This window comes from Cyrtonyx montezumae, unplaced genomic scaffold (assembly GCF_038088225.1).
Source record: "Cyrtonyx montezumae isolate F1298 unplaced genomic scaffold, pur_monq_1.0 scaffold_10, whole genome shotgun sequence".
Classification (NCBI taxonomy): Eukaryota; Metazoa; Chordata; class Aves; order Galliformes; family Odontophoridae; genus Cyrtonyx; species Cyrtonyx montezumae.
In genome coordinates this window covers 47,227,397-47,246,212 of record NW_027071826.1, presented here as the reverse complement: position 1 = coordinate 47,246,212, position 18,816 = coordinate 47,227,397, and positions in this window count along the sequence as shown.

The window sequence follows — 18,816 nt, the reverse complement described above, 5'->3', positions numbered from 1 at the left end:
AACAAAAAGTACATTCAAGTTGAATCTTATTTTTTGAGCCCGGGAAGGATTGTTAAGCAATATTGAAGAGATGGATTCTACATGAAAATCCTACCAAGCAGAAAGTGTGCAGCATCAGAGCAGGCAGAGAAACTGAAGTTAGTTTCAAGGATAGAGCAGAAAGTATTGGAAGATGATGTAGAAATGTGTGGTAACATTTTTAGAGAAGTGAGATCAACTGGGCAAAAGTTAACACCACCAGTTTGACATCCAGCTGTCACACAGGCATACTAGACCCTATGCTTTTAGAGTGAGACTCAGTTGTTCACTCTCTGGCAGTCCTCCTTTTGGCATCAGTCTCATATACAGTGCATGGAAAACCTGTTGATTCCTGCATGCCTGCAGAAATTGTGGGTCAGGGCTAATTAAGAACACGTAACACTTAAGGTCTAGCAGCAGAAAGACCCAGGTGGCAGTGCTCTGCTGCTTTGCTGGATGTCTCAGTAGGATACACACTGAACAAAGCCTGTTTATTCTTCAGTAAGTAGCCTTACACCATGAGTCTTACCCTGTCACTTCTTTTAACTCACTTATATGCACATACATGAGCGCACAATCATCCTTGACCATGTGCTTTAGCACTTGGTACATGCATACCTGAGCTGTGACCTGACAGACATGCTGCTTTTGTCTAGTCAGCTTAAGTTTCTAAGAGTATATCACTAAAATAGGCTGTAGCATTCAGTGGGAGAACATTCAGGACAATATTTCAAGACTATGTTGGCAAATGCTGGGTACTTTTCAGAATCTATCTAACTTTATGGATATGCGGAAATATAAATTTTGAAATGGGTTTGATAATTTTCCAAGCTTTTGAGTGTGATATTCTGCTAAAGTTTGCAAGATTTTTAAATGTGATGGAACTCAGTAACCACATCTTTATTCCCTTATTCCTGTACCAGCCTAAAACAGTAAGCAAACTTTCATCATTCTTTGTTCTGTATGGTAAAAACAGTCCATGGAATACCTGAGTCATTTCCATTCCCTCATGTCTTTCTTGCTTTTTAGCTTGTAATAGTGCAAAGGCAACAAAGACTTTGCTTCCTACCTTACTCCCTTTCAACCTTTCTCCCATTCCCTTAAGACAGTGGTTCCATTTGACCTCTTGATGTGTTATTATGGCTTTCCTTTGAAATTGAAATGATATCAAGTTGAGCAGAGAAAACTAATGAGGTGGCAGTGAAACCTTACGCACCTTCCCCTGCTTGTTTCATAGTTCTGAATGGAAAGAACTATTTTGACACCCTAACTTCAGTGAATGCTTAATAGCATTGACACTAATCAGCAAATAGTTGAAGAAGTTATGAACAACCCTACAATTTGTATGTTGTTTCTGTGTTCAAGCTGGCAGTGCTCACTTCTGTACTTGAGTGGAAAACCTCACAAAAATTATGACAAAACTACCTCTTGAGAAAACAATTTTTATTTTTTTCTGTTTCTATCAAACAATTTCCTGAGGAAGATTTCTCTCAATTGACAAAGGAAGTAAAGAACATTAATTGTATTAGAAATCCTGCTTTCAAAAATTCCATTGCTATTTGAAAAATCTAGCATTCAATCTTTTTAGTTCAAAATTTTAAAATAAAAATAACACAAGATTATTAAATAGCCCTCATAAGACATGTAAAAGTAAGCTGTTATGTATTATTGGATGGCTTATGGATGATGAAATGTAGACATGGGGGGAAGTTAAATTGCTTTGGTATGTTTATACAGCATGCCACTGTCAGTCTCAGGAATAGAACTAAAGAGTCCTATGTCTTAAATACATTATCAACAACTACTTTTTTGTAAGAATGGCCAGTGTTTCCAGAAGGACTCACATGCATGTTGTTATGGCCTTATATCACTGTGGTTCTAAGTGTATTCAGTGCACTAAATAACAAAATAAGGTTTGTAAAGGACAACTGAACAACAAAATATTCCTTGGGGTGAGATTACTTTTAATTGGGGGTATTTTCTTAATGTAAAAATAAAATAAAATGAGTGTATCTCCTATTTTTGTTTTTTATTTTTTAAGGGCAATTTTCTGCAATAGACCTAATACTAAGATTTATTTATTTATTTTTATGCTTTCCATTTACCAGCATTTTTCTTATGTGGTTGAAAAGTCCTTAACTTTACTCAGGGGAAAAGCTTCACGCTGAGAAGTAAGGAATCCCAGTTGTACCCTTAATCAAAGTGGCATGCTCCACACTTTGTTTCTGAGTAATTTCCGTAGCTAACTCATGTGATCTGTATGTTTTGCTTGCATGAATCAAGTCCAAAGTTTGAAACTGACTCAGTTGTTTTTCATGCTGACAGGCAAAGGAAAAGGGTTTTTTGGGGAGGCGGGGGGATGGGGTTCAACTCAATTCAGGCTGCCGAAAGGAAACAAAAAATGATTTGAAACCTGCATATACTAGTGATGAAAGATTAGAGGTACCAAACAATAACTGTCCAAACAAATTGTTGATTAGAGTATCTGTATTAGGTGATGTTTGTAGTCTTTACATGTAAGATGATGGAAAATACAGATTATGTCAGTGAAAGTAGATCAACAATGCAGTCTGATGCTTTGTTTCCACTTTTCAAAGGCTTTTATCCTTCTTTTCCCTCTTTTTTTTTTTTTTTTTTTTTTTTGATAAAGCCCAGGAAATTGTTAGCAACATGCTGGTGGGAAACTATGGAAAAGAATATAAACTGTATCAATGGTGCAGTTCTTATCCCAAGAGCTGTGTTGGTGGGTGTGGGAATAGCATGCTTTCAATGTGAGCTGCTGCAATGAGATAGCATTGAGAAACCAGGGCAGAGAGCAGCACAGATTTAGTCTGGGGAACCAAGGGCTTTATCCAGCAATAATGTGTATGAGGACAGACAATGTAGCTCTATATTTAGTTTAACAACAAAAGACTGTAAAAGAATTTGATAGTAAAGGATTGACAGAAAAGCTCAATATATCTGCACAGTGCAATAAGTATTTTAAAAAGGTATTTAAGCAATACATTTACAACTTGAAACAACAAAACATTAGTTAAAGTTAGTAATAATAGGTGTGATTATTTTAGAGTAGGGCTATTTAAGAACAATGAAGGCTTATGAGGAAGGACTCAGGAGACAGCTAATACTCTGTTGAATTTGAGATTAAGATGCAAGCAGAGGAGCATGGGGAAAAGCAGGACTGACAGATCTTTTTTACAAAGGTCAGTTTTACTTACTTTATTTTGATTTCTGGATGAATTTATGACCACTATCACTAGGAGATCACTCAAAATATATTAATCTCAGTCTCACATTCAGTATGTAGTTATTTTGGTTTGACATTTAAATCAAAATATGTTTTGGACTCAACTTCCATGAAGTACTACTTGTTCGTTGCTACTGCTGACATATTTGGCCAAAGGTATGAGTGGTCAAATGATTCTGTATATCACTGGTAATTCTGCATTGGAAAAGATTACAGAACAAGAAAATCAGTACAGATCTGTCTTCTGCTCTTGTGTCTGGACACGTTCTCTTTCCAACACAGAAAAATACCATTCTGGCAAGGCAAGTAAAAATAAGGAATGTGAACAGCTTTTCACATTTGTCATTTGATAGTAACAGGAAGCAAAGGCATTTCACATGCAAAAAGATCATACGACTGGGTGTTTAGATTAAAAGTATATAGATCTCTGTGACATTATTGGTAAAAATATCTTCGTAGCTAACTGCTGCTGCAGTATGTGGATCTCTCCCTAGACGTAAAGTACCAAATTTTATTTTATGATTTTGTGACCTGCATGACTTCCATTAGGGAGTAAGCAGAAGCATCTAAATCCATTGAAATTCTTTTAAATGGAAAGATGCCCTCAGGAATCCCTCCTGTTGTGTATGAAAGTACAATTATGTGGTTAACATTTTGAAGTGTAAGTGAATGGCTGCCACTCTGTGTATACTTTTTAGATTAATATTGTATAAAATGCAGGCCACATTGTCAGTCACTGGAATAGTGCTTTTTTCACTTTTGATGTTCCAGAATAATATGGCATCTTTCTGACCCCAAAATAGTCTACAGAGGTCTTTAGGAAGCCTGCTAGATATTCTAACATTATACCGTTTACTAGGTAAGATTCCTAAAGACATGAAAGAGGAAGTTTCTGTATCTCAATTCCAAGTTTAAAAAGCAAATAAAAACAAAAGATCAGAAGATTTAAAAACGTAAATTGAACTAATGAAATCATTTTGGCACAGCAAAATTGAAATGAGAAAATTGTTTTACACAGTCTTAAATGCATTTATAGGATGCACCTTAAAGCAGCATTCTTTTAATTCCCAGTGAGTAAACAGTCTATAGATATCTATAATTCCATAGCTTGCTGGACATTCACTACTTGTCTGCAGGCAGCAGAAAGGATAAATAAAATTAATGAGGAAAAATGGCTTTTGGACTGGGGGGAGGAGGCTTAGAGGCAAAATTGGGGTGAGTAGAGACTTCTTAGCAACGTATTTTCATTTATTTCACTGTAATATCTTTTTTAAAAAAACTGCATATACTTCAAAGGTAATGCAAAATTGGAATTACGAATATCACTGCTTTGTAGTGAATGTATTGCAAGATTCTTAAATAATTAAATTATGCGAGTTCTTAAAATGGAGTGTAATTAGTCATTAATGAGCAAAATCTATTGCAGTGCAGAGTTGATATACTCCGCACAGACTATACTTAAGTTTTACAGGATTTGGTTTTATTTCTAAATGCATATATGCGGTGAAAATCAACTGTTGTAGATCTTTTAAGATAATCCCTACATTAACTAGGAAGTTACATAATAAAGCAAATATTTAATTTTACTGAAATAGATTTGTCAATGGCTCAGTTTTCAGCTTCTGCTTAATGAGAATCTTGTTTTAGAAATATAGTTAAGGAAAGATTTGATGCAAACAAGGACTGATAAATTTAAGGATGTTAGACCTGGCTTACAAAGTTGTCAGTTTTCATTTACAAACCTACATCTCAAATTACACAAGATCTATATGAAAAGCATTGTCATCTAACGGCCCTCAGATGAAAGAACATACTACACTGCATCTTGTTCTTAGTAAGTACTAGCAAACAAAAGCTTTTCTTTTAAAGTGTGTAAGCATAAAGGATGAGGAATTAATGGAACATGATGGTCTCAGATGAGATCCAGGAAAATGCACATTCTAGGCTCTGCAAAGAAATTTACATTTCTGCACATGGACTAAATTCTCTACTACTCTTCTGAGTAGATGTCTTGCTGAAATGGTTGAACAGTACCCACTCTTAAAATCCTTCAGAGTTATGTATATTAACGCATTACGCCAAACAAAAACAGTGGCTTCTTTGGACTGCTTGTTTAAAAGAATAATAAGTAGGAGTAAAATAGGAATAGATTAATAAACTGTTTCATTAGAAAGCAAGTTTCCCTAATCTTGTCATGTTTGTGGAAAGTTAATCTTGATTAAGTAAATGCCATTTGTTTAAAACTGCAGTTAATGTAAATTCCTTGTAGGAGCTTTCTCCACAAGTTGGTCATTAAAAGCTCTATAGTGAGTTCTCTTTTTTTTTAAAATCTAATTAAGGATGTAAATACGGCCTTCTCCAAGCTGAACAACCCCAACTCTCTCAGCCTGTTTTTGTATGGGAAACCAGGCTTCTGATCATCTCTGTGGCCTTTCTCTGGACCCACACAAGTAGGTCTGAGTTTTTTACATTCTGGGAGCCCAGAGCTGAATGCAGTACTCCAGGTCAGGTTTCACAAGAGAAGAGTAGAAAGGAGAGAATCACATCCCTTGACTTTTTGGCCATACTTCTTTTGATGCACTGCAGGATATTGCAGACTCATGGTCAACTTTTCATTCACCTGTACCCTCAACTCCTTACCTGTATGACTGCTTTGTATTCACTCATCTCCCAAACTGTATCTGTGCTTGGAATTACCCTGGCCCAGGTGCAGGACTTAGTACTTGGCCTCCTTAAACTTCATGAGGTCCACAGTGGCCAAACTCTTGAGCCTGACAAGGACCCTCTGGATGTCATTCCTCCCCTCTACCATGTTGAAGGCACCACACGAAGTTGCTGAGGGTGCACTTGATACCACTGTTCATGTCATAAACAGAGACATTAAGTAGTGTTGATCCCAGTACTGACCCTTGAGGTATTCCATTTGTCACTGATCTCCACCTGATTTTCAAGCCATTGACTGCAACCCTTTGAGTGGGATCATACAGCCAATTCCCTTATCCATTCTTCATCTGTCAAATCCGTGTCTCTCCAATCTGGAAATGAAGATGTTGAGTGGAGTAGTGTCAAGTGTTTTGCACAAGTAGATTATGTTAGTTTCTCTTCCCTTATCCACTAAGGCTGTTATACCATCATACGCCACCAGAACTGTCAGGTATAATTTGCTCATAGTGAAACTGCATTGTCTGCCACCAATTGCTCTCTGTGTTTTAGCATAGTTACCAGAAAAAGGATATTCTCAATGATCTTGACAAATATGAGGGTTCTCAGAGACTGGCTGGCCTGTAGTTCCCTGGATCTTCTTTTTCATACTTTCTGAAAATGGGGATTATGTCTCCCCTTTCACTTACCAAATGATGGAGAGTGGCTTAGCAACTTCATCTGCCAATCCCCTCAGGACCCTCAGATACACCTCATCAGTTCCTGTTAATTTTTGCACATTTAGGTTCCTTAGGTGGTCTCAGATCTGATCTTCCCATTCAGTGGGCTGTCCTTCATTATTCCAGTCCTGCCTTTGCCAGTATGACTAGAATGAGACTAGGAGAAGAATGATGCTGGTGTTTCAGCAATTCAGGATATAGCATTAGGGGCCAGTTCAGAGTAAATACTCCTCATCAGAGGTAAAGGAGAAAAAAATGTGTTCTTTACTTTGTTCCTCTTTCTTGAAATACAGGAAATTCAACTTTAATATAAGTATTTTTAATTTTTTTTAACTTTGTGTGTGACTGAACATTTGCATAGGTTGCCCAGAGATGCAGAGTCTCAGTCCTTGGAGGTAATCAAAACTTGATGCCCTGAGCACCCTGTGTGATCCAGAGATGCCTTCCAAACAAAGCTGTTTTTTTCCAGTTGAGTTAGAATGGACATCTGTGAAAGCAATGAAATTATAAATTATTAAAATATTTTGTTTTTCTTTTATTAGTGGCATCAGTCCATCTAAGAGGTTGAACTTTTCAAAATATAAATGGACTTCAGCTTGATCAGTGAATAAGAGAATAACAATCAGCGTTTTGTCATTCCAAATTATCCCTGCTGATTCATGCTCATCTGGTGTGGTTCATTTACCTCAACATAAGAACAAAATGAGGAAAAATTCAAAAAAGGAATGACATAGAAGAACATGGAAACTTCTATAGTAGGAGAGCTTAAAATTTCTAAAATGAGTTTTAAGCAACCCCATAAAGACACAATTATATGCATGCAAATTGTATACAGATTTATATTAATTGTTCAGTTCAAGAATTTGCATGAAAAGGAGATAAGCAATAGAATTAAAAGTTAAACATACAGTTTTGTGAAAGTGTTGTTTCAAAGAGTTGTGCAATTTTGAGGGAAGAGGTTTAGAATGTTGAGATGTGTAATATTTTTCTGTAGGATCATTCAAATTATTAACAATAAGTACATAGATTACATGGGATGTTCAGAAGGAGTTCTGATTTGTGAGTACAGTGTAGTCTTTAATGTATATTTTTTTTCCAAATTTTCATCAAGTCCATGATGAAAATTATGGTTATTCCTGCTGAAGGGGAGGTAACACAGTCTCCTTGCACTAGGAGGCTATTAGCATGTGCTAACAAGTCCATCCTTACCCTAAAATGTTGGAAGTTGATGAAAGGAATGAAAATATGGGGTGGCTGTATATTTGCTGAATTTATTTCTCCTGTATACAGTGGAGGAAATCTGTTCTGCTAGTTTGCTTGTGTTCTCGCTTCAAATATTATCAAGCACCCACAGAATAAGTAGTTGAATCATTTTCAATATTTTTAATAATTATTGTTAATTGATCTGTTAACAGTTTTAAAGTTTTTTGTTTTTTGTTTAGAAGATCATCTGCAAGTCACTATAAAATTGCAAAGCGTTTTTGTTCAAGTATTTAGTAATGATTATATCTAAAACAGTATACTTCAAACTCTTAAAAACCGGTAGATGAGCTATTTTCTTGCAGAGTTTGCAAAACACACATACTGAAAAATGTCTTGTTTTTAAATTTATGTTAAACTGGTAGCAAAAATACATATGGTTACTTTCACTGCTGAAGATGTGCTGCTGTGTGTTGATCATCCTTTAGTGCATTTTGAATGATAGTTATTCTGTGGGGACCAGTGAAGACCTCCAATTAATTATTACTGGAGAACATGAAATCATAAACAAAATTCCTTGTAATAAATTTTTAAAATGAGATTGCATGTTTTATTTACGGTACTGGTCCATTTTGGGGCTTTAAATCTATGAACGAAAACAAACATGCTTTTTATCAAACTGAAATAAAAAATATCAATAGTATTTCTTTCTTATCAAAGTAGGACACAATATATGAACTGGACTTTTAAATAACTGCAAGAAAAAATGCAAGGGAAGACGAAGAAAATATTTAGTTTTCTCTATTTCATAGAAGGTGATTGAGAATATATATAAACAATATAAATAGCAAATGCTTCCAAGATAAGAGACAATTATTAACCATTAAGGTAGCTGATAAGAAGGAATAACTTTATAGGAAGTGTTTATTAAAAACAGAGCTATTAACTAAGAACTCTCATAATTAGCACATGTATTTGCATCAGAAATTAGTTTGTTTTTTGGCAGAAGAGTAGCAATGCTCAGCATATAGTGTATTTTTAAATAAGTTTGGAGTCAAAATCCTAACAAACATACAGCTAAAGCTGTTTCTTATCCCATAGGGATTGTAGATGAGACTACAAAACAAGAAATTGAACTATAATAAAATAGAAAAATGAACTCATAATCATTTGAATCCTGTATTTTTTATTTTTTCACTCCCATTTACCTTTTAGATTGCAGATTGTCTGAAAAATGCAAAGATCACAATAGACAAACTGTAGTTTAATGGACGTTATCATTACTAGATGAGACTAAGGCCTTCTTAGAAGGAAATGTGGAAATTCTGTTGATTTCCTCCCCCCCCCTCTATAAACAGTATGCTTTCTTTCCTCCATTCCATCAAGATAATGAATTTCTCCATTCACCTTATCAAACTTGTTCACTTTTTTCTAAACTCTGGCCATTCTGAATTTATTTTCACCTTCATAGGTCATAGGTCTCTCAAAATGGTGTCTGACTCTGGGAGCTGTGTCACCACACCATGATAGCAAAATATGTTTTAAGCAAAAAAGTTGATTAGAATAACGAGTGTCTACTGAAGTCTCAGACATTTTGGAGAGATTAATGCAGGAGTATCCACAGGTCTTGCAACCTGGAAACTGCTGCTCCAGGTGGATCCAGTAGTTCTTAATCAATAGATTGTTTGAACAACTTTTACTAATGCCATAAATTTTGGCACTAGCCAAATAGACTGCTGTATTCATCACCTATATTGTTGTCTTCCTTTTTAATCCATAGGACATTATAAAGTTGCCAGCATAGTGTCAGGACAATGATGTATGCTACTTGATATTCTTAAATTTCTTTAATATCATTTTGATACCATTCCCTGTTGTTTCTACTTCATTAGAAAAAACATCATTAAATCATTTTCCCACTTCATGCTAACTTTTTTAAGTGAAACCATTCATAGTGGTTTAGATCAGACTGGGAGAATTATGAATAATGTTAATATCTAAGGAAGTGTAATTCACAGAGATGAAGAATATATGTACCATGTGCAAGGAACCACACCAGTGGTTGTCATGCAATGGACAGGATATCTAGTTACTTAGTCCCTCAGACACTTTCAATGCCACAGAACAGTGGGCAGCAGAAATAATGGATTTGTCTTACCATTCTCATGAAGGCAAATACTTGTTCCTCAGATTCTTATTAAACCTGTTGTTACTGAGGTATGTTCTCTCCACCAGTGCTCCACAAAATATTCTTTCAGCACTAGAACTCCTCTGAAATTTTACTTGTGTAAATGCTATCAAGTGCAAAATTCTGGAGTTTTGAAAAATGTCAATGTAAGAAATCCACTTTCTTTTTATCATTTAAGTTTCTGATATGCTTCCAAATTTCTCTTTGAGATAATTAGTCCAAAAAACTATTTCAAAACTATTTTAAAAGGAATGTTTTTGGTTATGTTTTTGGATCATGTAAGAAAGATGAAAAGAATATTCTATTGTGGCAAACACTTGTTTTATAAAAATAAACGAACAAAATATTCCTGGAGTATTTAACCATCAGTATTTGAAGGCCTGGGCAGCATCTGAAAGACAGGGGAGATAAAAAGTGGATTTTGTTTGATCTGCTCAGGGATCAAAGGGACAAATACTGTCTATAGGGATGAAAGTGTGGAGAAGTGTTCTCTGTGCTTACTGTTATATGGTTATTCATATGCCCTTGTTACATGTTAGAGCTGCCTGAACCTGACCCTCTGTCATGTTTGGGAAAAGGAAAAAAGAAACCAAGTATGTATACGATGCTGCTACTGTGAAAGGTTTCTCATTAATCAGACCTGAAAAATGAAATTTTAACATTTGTTGAGAAGAAATAGTGAAACTGGCTTTTTGTTTGCCTTAAGCAGTATTGACTTCAGTTGACCATGACATAATTGTGGCTTTGACTTTTTCAGAAATTATGCACGTTTAATTTCAGGCATGGGAATATACAGACAACCAGAATTTCCTGCTAATTTGGTATGTTGGTCATACACCTAAATCTAAGATGACAAATGCTGTGTGAATAAGTTTTGTAGCTGTCTTCTAGTGCACAGAAAAATTATATAATTGACTGAAACTGGGTGATAAACAGTGATAGCAGTATCACCCTCTTTCCATGTATTTACTGGGATTTGATTTCAGAATATACTAAAACACCTTAGTGAACTACACGGCTTTGTAATACCCAGTATAAAGTTACAACACTTATCTCTTCAGTATCTCTGTATAACTGCATTGGTTGGATATTGTTGATATGGTATAATCTTGCAGAAGGCATATCCACCAAATAATCCTCAGGACTGAATTCCTAATTAAGTTCACAATTATATGAATGCAGATACACTGTGTTGCTAAGAATCTGTACACTGATGTTACCAATACCAAAGATGTTATTACTGTTAATTGAATTTCCTTTTATTTGAGGAAAGACTGGGTTAATTTTTGGAATACAAAAACTGTGTAATTTAACTGATTGCCTAAATATGGCAGGCATTGTTTTGTCATATCTATAAAAGATAAAAATGTCTATGAAGGTTAAGGGCTTTGAGGCTCAAGAGTGATACTACTTTTTCATTCTCTGGATGAAAAAAACCAAACATGTATCTTTATGAGGATTCTTGCCATCATCGTCTGTTTTGTCCTCACATGTTTTCAGATACATGAGATGGTTTAACCAAGGTCACTATGTAACCCTGGACACTGCCAAAGGCAACTTCATTGTAATTCCTGACAGAGCCTGGGAGAAACTTAAGAGAAACAACTTTATTTAAACAAACGTTGCAGAAGATTAAGAGCACTTCCTGAAAGGGCTAGGGCAGATAAAGGATAGGAGGTCTGCAATAGAAAGGATATTCCCCCTTCAGTCTTTCTGATTGAAGGATTTCACAAAAGGAAGCAGTGGAGAGAGAATGAGTGGTGATGTTAAGTACAAATAATATTTGATAATTGTGCTGTAAAATCAGTGTGAATTAGTTATATTTTTCTTATGGGAGAGAAATAAGTGGCTGCATCCAACTGTCTTCCAAAGGGCAGCTTCATACCCTGAATTAGTTAGGTAACTTACATATACCAGTTGCAAATGTAATCAATAACAGTATAATTATCTATTTCCATGATTTTTTGCATACCTATCTCACTATGCTTAATAATAATAATAATAATAATTGAAGTCATGATTGATCAACATTGGAAACAATTTCTAATTCAGAAAAGGAGTAATAAGACACAGCCAAATTTCCTACAAAAGTTCAATCAAAACAGTCCTCAGTTTTTGACTATTCGAAGCTTCCATATTTCTTTCCCCTTTTCTATATAAAATAAATGAATAAATAAATAAAAACAACACTTTTAAGCTATTTTCATTAACATTATTCTTCTGGTGCTAGACAGAATATTTATGCTGAACAGTTCCACTGCTCCTTTTTTATTTCTGATAGAATCTAAGCTGCAACTTACTTTATCCATTTGTAATTTGAGTCAGTTCTGTGGCACCACACAAATCTGTAAAGCTTTCTAGAGAAGAACCAAGCTTAGGGTATCTGTGAATCACTAGTCTTCTGTTACTATATGCAGTAAAAAAGCAGTTTCCATTTTTAACCCAGACTGAAATAAGACTTCCCCACGCAAGATCATTACATTAACCCTAGTATGACTAAAGTACACATTAAAACAAAACAAAAAACAAGATACATAATGTATGTTATATGATACATACTGTAATTGTTACTTTTAAAAATTGCTCATTTAGAAGATACTTGCTTTCTTTCTATAGCAAGGATTGCTCTGCAACACGTTATACAACTAATACTTATTTCTTCCAGAGATGCTCATTTATTTAATCATATAGTGAAACAATGTTGACAAGGTATAGAAGCCCAAGGGAACATTAGATGGAAGCAAGATCTTTCAGACTCTTGTAAAGATGAGGGCCAGAAAACAGTCTTGAAAATATACCCTTTTCTGTATTTGACTACATATATATTACAACACCACTTCTCTCAGTATGGTCCAATTTCAGTCCTATCACAAAAGCTACTTCTGATTGTGATGCTGTCCAGACTATTCAGTTAATTAGTATTCAACTTCCATAATTGCTTTACAGATGAATTTTCAGGATACTTTGACAAATCCATGAGAGTCATTTGGTACGGTTCTTAATATCTAAGCCAGAAACTTACATCTAATGAAATCATGAGAACTAAGGCAGTCATTCCACCAGCAGTTTCCTGAAGTACAGTGACTGCTACTGTGGAAGACCTCAGGTACTTCTCCAGCTTTGTTTTGCTCAGCGGCTGAGTAGAGGGAATTTGGAAAAGCTGGTCAGTCACGTGTCATGTGCAGATCCTATTATATATCTGGAGAATCTTTATAAATGAAATATATATATATATAGTAAGGACAAATTAATCAAACTTAGCAAAACTGGGATTCCCCAAAAAACATAATCCTTACTATTTATGGCATCTCATTATGTCACACATTGTTTACATTTAAAAGTAACTGGAAACACAGTATTTCTGCAGTTTTAGTTTATACTTTCTCAATACTGAGTGAGCACATGAGGGAAACAGTGAGGTTTGATGTTCATCTGATTTCGACACAATGCCAACCTACTCATTCACAGTTCCTTTTGTAGCTATCCCCAGTTCCGAAACAGAAATCTTCCTCCATCTCTGATCAAAGATTTGAGGCTTTGTGAAAATACTTTATTCCTTCCTATACAACTCTTTGCTTGTTCAGTCTTCAGCCAAAAGAAACTACTCTTGATGTTTGTTCTGCATAGGATCTGCTTACTCTGCATAGAAGCTGTCTGAACAGCTGTTCAGTACAGATTGCCAGATCACCTCATAAAACTCCCTGGTAGCTGGAAATCAGGAAAAGTCCTGTATGACCCCGTGTCAGATAAGACTTACCAGATTAAGAGTGCTTACCTTTATCTTCCATTCATAGATAAATAATGTAATAGAAAGAACTCTCTCACCATAAACAGATTTGTGATGAAACTTGCAAGTTAGGAAGCATTGTTTAGTGCTCTTAAAGTATACCTCAAATATTAAATAATTCTTAGAACATACCAGGTGAAGGATTTTGTATATCCACCACCTGATGAGATGAAAAGGATGCATTTAACTTGTGTTATCTTCTCCTTCTTCTCCTTCTCTGTCACAATACACTTTTTCTAAGAAGTGATTGTTCTGTTAGCATTTAAATGTAGGTTAATCGCCTTCAGAGTGTTTCTTTTCTAATGTCGAGAAGTAATGTCCCCTTATCCTTTTAAAAATACCTTTACTATTGTTATAAGTACAATCCACTGAATTAAATGAGTTGATTGAGGACGTTCTTCAATAACATCATCTTCCTACTAGAAAGGAGAATCTACTCTTTAAAATACGTTTTCATCTTAGGATCTATAATCATATACTATAGGGGAAAGAAGATTTAGAAGTATTTCTATGTAGGAAAGAAAGAAGTATTTCTATGTAGGGTACAATCCCTTTTCCTGCTGTGAGTTTTATTTTGAGCTTTGCAAGGTTTGTTTCCTCGCAAAAGTCAAGTGAGAAATTTTAAAATTGAATATTAGAATTGGTGGAGAAAACATCTCTAAAGTTTTCAAGCAAATTATAAAGGATTAAAATGAGATATGGAAAAGATAAACTATCAAACTCCAGTAAAATCTCGTAGTTGAAAAAAAGTGATAATCCATGATTTACAAGATTGAGGTAGCTGATATCTAATCTAGTTCACCAAATATACAATGCAAATATTATTTAAAATATAGAAAAGTATGTCATAACATAGTCAGAAGCAGTGTATTACATTACAGTATACCTTGTATTTTGGACTTTTGTTGTTGGTGGTGGTATTTTATTGTAAGATTTTATTTTATTATGCAAAACCAACAAAACCCACTAAGCAATAACGCATAGTACTCTAATTAAAGACAAAAATAGAGCACTCTATCTGAAATGGAAGATTGTTCCTCATAACTGAACTCTAAACTATTCATCATCAGTCAAAAATATTGTAGCTGCTCTGCACTCTTGAACTTACTGCACAAGCTGTTTATTCATGGAAAATATTTGTGCACTGGATAGGCATAGAATAGAGACTGAACTGAAACTGAGATAGAAGGTTAAATCACATTCTTTTTCTGAAGTATCTAGTAAGCAAGAAAAATTCAGATTTATTTAATCATTTCAAATAACCCACAGCTCTTTCTTGCCATCTTCTCCTCTAGTTTTAGGAAGCACAAAACCACCACATACCATGCTGCCTATTGTTAGCAAGTACCTTCATCCTTCTTTAACTTAGGTATGTCTAGACCTAGTGCTTCCAGCCTTAGCCTTTATCAAAATTCTACACAGGAGAATATTCTGTTTTCTTTAAAATTCATACACCTTCTGCTCAATCTTGCTAAGCTTCACCCTCAAAAAAGTTTTGTGGGAGAATGTGCAGTCTTCAGACAAATGTAACAAATGTGCTCTTTATTTCTGAGCCCTGTATAAATTTCTGTAGGATACACAGGAACTTACCTTTACTTTGAGCTTCTAATTGAGATGTCAGAAGGGTATAAATGTACATTTAAATGGTAACAGAAAATTAACAGTTTGTTTAACTGCTGTAAACAGTGTATTTTGATACTGGAAGACCATGTAGAGGGTTGGAGTAGGTAAAGAAGGAAACTCCAGTGTTACTCTCAGAGTGAAGCTTAAACAAACTTTTATTTTTTTATTATTTTTTTTTCCCCTGCATTTATGTTGAAGGAATAACTTATAAGAGTACTAATTACTACATACTAAATCGAGGTCCAAATTGACTAGTTGCATTTTTAATAGCAACCTTTTTGAAGTGAGATGACAGCGATGATTCTACTAAAATGTGTATTTAAGTCAAATGATCTAGTACAGGTTTAAAAATAAAATAAGCCTTTCTCACATGGTCATTTCAAATTAGCTGTAGTGATTTATATCAGGAGAGAAATCCTAAAAGCTACAAGAAAGATATTCTGTCTCTTATTTTCAACTGCTTTTTGTGAGTCTGATTGAAATTCTCATGGTGAATAGTGTATTGCACATTGAGAATTTCCATTTCAATAAAGGGGCTACTTTTGAAAGGAGGTAATGGTCAGTGTGAGGGCTGGACCCACGTTCTTCTTCTGTGACTTCACTAGTTTATTTGGCAAGGGCTACTGAGGCACAGTTTCCATCGGTGGTTGTAGAAGATGGTCATGCAATGTAGATAAAAATATGCAGTTATGAGTAATATTGCTTAAATTTAGGGTTCTGCAACATAAACATTTACATCTGAAGCACAAATTTAGATACAATTCATTGTATGTGGTGAAGAATAAGTCATTTCATGAGGAAATTAATTTCATCCATAAGGACACCAAAAATAGGTGAGATGTCCCACACCCTGTTTGTTTCCATTGTCTGACAATATAGTTTAGTCTAAGTCTAGCTCAGAAATGAACTTGTGCAATGTGCACATCTAAATATAGTTGACATCAATTCAGTTCAACTGAGAATCTTACTATTTTCTCTAGAGATACTTGGATCACTCTTCCATTATTTTTCTCAAGTAAGCAACAGTTTTTGGTGCTATATAGCGAACAAACTTGGAGCAAAAGACATACAATAGGCAAGTGCTATGATTACTGTGAGACTCAAAGGAAGGTCCTGACATGTGCAGCTTACAGATAAATGCAAGTGATGATAGTCTACTTCATGAAAATTTCTTTGAAAAAATGGACTATTGTGCCCATTATAAAAAATCTATATAATTATGTATACTGATTATAATAAAAGTTAAATATACACGGAAATGATTTTGGTCCTAATCATGGTACAGCCCACAATGGAAATGAAAAATGGTAAAATCTGCTTCTGCTATCTCTAAAGTACATGGCCGAGTAAGGTTATCCTTGAATAAAGTTTGTCATGTTCAAAAGTGACCAAAAACTAAAAATACCTTTTTCTTACATTAAAACTGATTTCTAAACATGTATATGATAAAGATATAATCAAAGCAGCTAAAAATATGTAAAAGAAAAATGAGTGCAGCAGCTTAATTTTCACACATTGTTCCAACAGTCTAAAGAAACTTCTATGTAGACAACGATTATATTTGCACCCACTTTCATTTACTACCTTGGCACAGTTTTAATTTTGGCATCATATTCTTTCTTCTGTGTACTTCCTAGTCTTCCAGCCATTTTTCTTCTCTTTGTTTAATGTCATTTGGCAAGGAACATAGGTAGAGAAATACTCCTATGTTGATGTAATTAAGCAAATCATGCACACATTCAGTTCTTCTGTACCAATAGCCATATTAACATGGGAAAAACTAGACGTGCATTATGCTGCATAAGACATCTAAATTTTGATATTATCAAACTTTTATCACATTGTAAAACCTAGGGAAATTTCATTGACTAAATAAAATGGGGGGTGTCTATCAAGAGCATTAGCAAATTACCCAATGTTTTATAGTTGTTGTAGTTCAATTCTTATTTATGCATAAGAGCTCAATTTTCAGTGCAACTCTTCAGCTTGTTCATATGTAATCCCATCTTATTTTTCCTGGCAATTTATTAGCGGTGTGAAAGTGTGGACACGATTCTTTGTGGGTGAAAAATTGTACCTACTGAAGAACAGGTTTGAGAATTAAGCTTCTATATGCAGTGATTACCACAGAATACAATGTGGTATGATAGGTGAGAATGAACCTTGGTCACAGAGATCAAGTCTATTATAGGTACAAAAGCTTATTTTGTGTACATTAAAGAACCTCAATTATTTAAAGGCGTTTGCACTGTTGGTTATTTTACACAGGTTATTTACACTGTTGATTAAATTGCTTGCAAAGCAGTCAGATTTCCATACACAAGTAGTCTAACAGAAATATTACGCTGCCAGCAATTTGCCAGTTGTCTGTTGACAAAGACAGAGAGTAAGCCACTTACTACTGTTTTTATACAATGAATCATTTTTGTAAAAATGGAGCAGTGTAATGAAAATTCAAATGTATTGCTTTTCCCAATTCAAACAGAGAACCAAGCACTTCATATACTCTGCAAATAAGCCTCATTTGCCACACTGTGTCAGCTAACAAGCAATTCTGGTTCTACATGCAGATTTTAAATAAAATTCTCCAAATTTAAACAGGTAGTTTCATGTTGCTTCAATAAAAGGATACTTTCAAAATATTTAGACATCTGTATATAATACTGTTTAAACTGTTTGTTCTGAAATCTAAACAGGTATCTCAGTGTTTGAGTTATCTTTTTCATTTAAAGGGAAAACATAAGAATAACTAGAGTCAGGAACAATGCTTACACAGCATAGCAGCATCTTTTATTATATCTTAAAGAAAATTATACAGTTGTTACTCATTGTAGCTCTGGAAGACTCTTGATCTTTTAACTGATTTCAGAACAGAACCATGTATTTGACATGAAAATATGGGAAGAACTCACAAACAGTTGCAATTAAGGAGAATTGTGGGTAGACTGGCTCTACAGGAGAGATGAAATCCCTAGCCTTGATGAAATTGCTTATCACTTTGCTTAGGGTTTCAACAGATCTGCACTCTAATGTAATCCAGAGCTAATGTAATCCAGAGCATTGCTACTGTGGAGGAAGGTGTCCCAGTACTAGCATACCATGACTAACTTTATAGAAGAGTTCCCATCCCTTTCCAAAACAAGGTACTTATAGGAGTACTGCATGTCAGACCCAGTCATCATATTGGGCCCTGCTAGTTTTCTCTTTTACAGCATTCTTGAAACTGATGCTTTATTGCTTTCCCCATAAATATATAGAATCTTTTGAACATCTGGTATGCGCAGTTGATACTGAAGTATTTGAGATGATTGTCTTCCTTGCTCATCACTGTCACCACACCATGCCATTTCCACCTGTCTGTCTGGTGCATGTC